This window comes from Priapulus caudatus, unplaced genomic scaffold (assembly GCF_000485595.1).
Source record: "Priapulus caudatus unplaced genomic scaffold, Priapulus_caudatus-5.0.1 Scaffold336, whole genome shotgun sequence".
In the NCBI taxonomy this organism is placed as follows: Eukaryota; Metazoa; Priapulida; class Priapulimorpha; order Priapulimorphida; family Priapulidae; genus Priapulus; species Priapulus caudatus.
The window spans coordinates 53,081-56,725 of record NW_014577397.1 but is presented as its reverse complement, the minus strand read 5'-3'; the positions used below and the strand labels follow the sequence as shown (position 1 = coordinate 56,725).

General features: G+C 37.8%; 1 protein-coding gene across 1 annotated transcript in view; it reads left to right on the top strand.

The window, feature by feature from the left end:
- Window positions 1–3,645, top strand: part of LOC106809200 (rotatin-like) — a gene marked incomplete in the record, with an annotated part of 34,322 nt that overhangs the window by 26,452 nt on the left and 4,225 nt on the right.

Genomic DNA, 3,645 nt, shown 5'->3' with positions numbered 1-3,645 from the left:
TGTTGCGCATGCAAACCTAATGGATATATGTAGAAGCATGAACATATCTGCACCTATGCGTGATAGACGTAGTTACATATGTAGAGATATATGTCATCAAGAGTACATAATAGAGATACTCTTGATGTCATACATGTCTTCATGGTTATATACCTATAGTTCGTAATGTTGGCTATCATTTTTTACCATTAATGTATTCTAACTTCTTCTTTTTTTTACATTACAATGATAGTTTACAGTGACAATTACTATATATATGATAATATAACGCTGGTGAACATCTTTAGTAGGTAAACTGGCAGCTAACCGGGCAACATAGGTTATTGGTAACACGTGTACATGAATGAATTTGAAGTATGCACATTTTTTAGTTTTAATTTGCATCGGTTAAATAATAAGAACTAATTGATACAGCTTGTGGATGCACTCTCCCTTTATATCTCTCATATCTAAATTTGATGTTTGTTGTTACTTCTCCAGAAGCAAACAGAGTTGTTTGCCTGCAGGTTTGGGCGGAGGTGTTCCAACTTGCTGTGTTGTTGCTGCAGAAAGTCGACGTATCAAACTTGGGTACTCTGTTCACCATGCTAGCCATTAGCTGGACACATGTTACATGTGAGCTAAGAGCATTGTTGACATTGCCGACAATAGCTAATTATGAGCTGTGTACTTTTGTAAACATGTGTAGTACCTTATGTATGAGTCACTAGATGCATACCTGCAAAGCGTTCAGTGCTTGCTTTCATAATTTTGGAATATCGTATATTAATCAATATATGTATATATATATATATATATAATAATGTTCACGGTAACCCTCTCATCACTCAATTCACAGAGGAAGTGTCATACCAGTATAATCAATGTTGACAACATGGTCTGCAGTTGGGAATGGTCAGATGTAAACTTTTTGCTAGTGTGTAGAAAGAGAGAGAGAGAGATGATGATGATAATATTATAAAAAAAGTGTTTAACAGTTATGATATGAATCATTATTTTCTTGGTAATGCAGGACAAACGAAGAGGGTTAGCGCTGAGCACAACGACCGGACCTCATTGGCAGTGTCTCTTCAGTCTGAGGCTGCGGCGGCGTCACTTGTGTGTCCAGGCCTCGTGTCTGCACTCTGCCAGCTAATGTGTAATCTAATCAGTCAAGCACGAGCCGACACTGCTCACTACCTCAAGCGGGATAACATCCTGCAGTCTCTACTCAGGTACAATGACAATTCCCTGCATGGTTTCACGTATCTCTCGTTGGCAGACCACGGAAATTTGGCCACGGGCAATACGTCAATTTTGAATTCTGAACAGTGCAGTGCAGTGCATTGTGGAAATAATTTCGTGGAAACCTATTTTACTTATATATTTTATATTATATTTTACTATTATATTTATGTATTATAATCATATTTCAGCATCATTGAAGTCTGTAAAAACGGTGTACTCATCCAACACTTCCGCAGACTTAAGTACTACACAGTGTTTAGCAAAGAGTACCCCAGCGTCATAATTAGGCTATGTCGCAATGTTCACAATGCTCTTAGCTCACATGTAACTGTGTCCAGCCTAATGGCTAGCATGGTGAACAGAGTACGCCAAAGTTTGATACGTCGACTTTCTCAGCAACAACCACAGCCAAGTTGGAAGCACCACTCCGCCCAAAGCTCAGCAAACAACTCTGTTTGCTCTGGAGAAGTAACAACCAAACATCAACAAATTAATATGAGAGATATAAAGGGAGAGTGCATCCACAAGCTGTTCACTTAGTTCTTAATTATTTAAGCCGATGCCAAAATTAAACTAAAAAAATGTGCATACTTCAAATTCATTCATGTACACGTGTTACTCACTAAGCGGCGGTATGTTGCCCCAGTTTTAGCTGCTCATTCTTACCTACTAAAAATGTTCACCAGCGTTAATATTATCATATATAATAGTAATTTGTCACTGGTAAACATCATTGTAAATGTAAAAAAAGAGTAGAATACCATTAATGTAAAAAATTGATAGCCAACCATTACGAACTATAGTATTATAACATGAAGACATGTTATGACAACCCCCCCCCCCCTCAAGATATTTCTATTATTACTCTTGATGACATACTATCTCTAAACCATATGTACTACGTCTATCACCATAGTGCAGATAGTCATGCTTATCATATATCCATTATGGTTTTGCATGCGCAACAGACAAAGTCAAGATGTACAATCTAAGCATGTAGTCTGCATGATTTTACCAGAAACTTCAGAATTAAACTAAATGGAGACAATACTCATTTCCCACTTCTAATCAAATGTCCAGCTTGTTTTCCTGGCTCAAGCCTTTCAATAAGTTACCAATAGCTGCTTCGTAAAGCATGCGTTTTAAATGGTGCATGTAGATCAGCTAAGAATTTAAGCCAATATAGTATGTTTAACTAGAGCACTCGAGAGCACGACCTCCGCCAAGCAGGCTCAATTCTGTCACTGTGAAGATTTTTTAATAAATTAATTGATCCGGAATCACCCCACCAAAATGTAATTCAAATTGTCTAAGTTACCCCCATTTCTGACCTATCCTGAAAATTTTATTAATAATTAATAATTATTGAGATCGGGATCACCATCAAAATGTAATCAATTCTAATTACCCCTTTCTGACCTATCCTGACAAAATTTAATTTAATAATTAAATTAATTAATTGATCCGGATCACCAACAAAATCTCATCAATTCTAAGTTAGCCATTTCTGACCTATCCTGAAATTTTATGACAATCCGTCATACACTTTTTCAAGTTTAGCGTCTGTACACAACCACAAACCAACAAACAAACCGCCGGTGAAACATCAACTCCTGCCAACCCCTTGTTTGCGGAGGTAATAAGTAATGTATTAAGAGCTATACTATGTATTAATACATAGTAATGTCTATGTGTAACATATTTCTACATATCTAACGCTCATATATATTCTAACGATTTACCTTATTGTTAGTTCTAGGAAGAGAAATTCAATAAATAAATGATTATTTCTCAATGCTATGAGCGTGACAGAATATTCTGACATGACGGTCAAAAAAAGATGAGTATAGTCTTATACACGTACGTAGCCCTAGAACGATCAGCATTGAGATATTCTGACGACGCCGATACAACAAGCCTTGTCGGTCCCCACCTGCTGCTGCAGCATGATGTCAGCGGCTCATGCACTGATGCAGATAGCTGCAGGAACTCTCGTACTTGATAGGTGCCGCTCAGGTGAAGCCAGTTGACACTTGCCAGGGTCACTTGCAGGCAAGCCGTCAGCAGTCCACCAACCTGCTGAATGAGGGAGAAGCATTTTGAAAAATAAAAAAAAAAAAGGAAAAATTAACCCAAAGTTACACACCGCACATTCGCAAGTCAGGGTCAGTAACATCCCAGTTGGCCTACTCCAATTTTCTGTCTACTCTCAGAATGGTAATAGTGCTATTTCGTCGAGTATTGGATGATTACAACAAATACCAGGAGAAATTAGAGTGGATTGAAACACTCCGCCTTGTTCTATGTATGGCTAATGCAAAACCATAATTACATAAATGATTATTTAGGGAGCAAACTGATGGTAACGACAATAATGGGGAATGGGGTGGGATTTTTAGTGTAGACGACGGAGTAGGC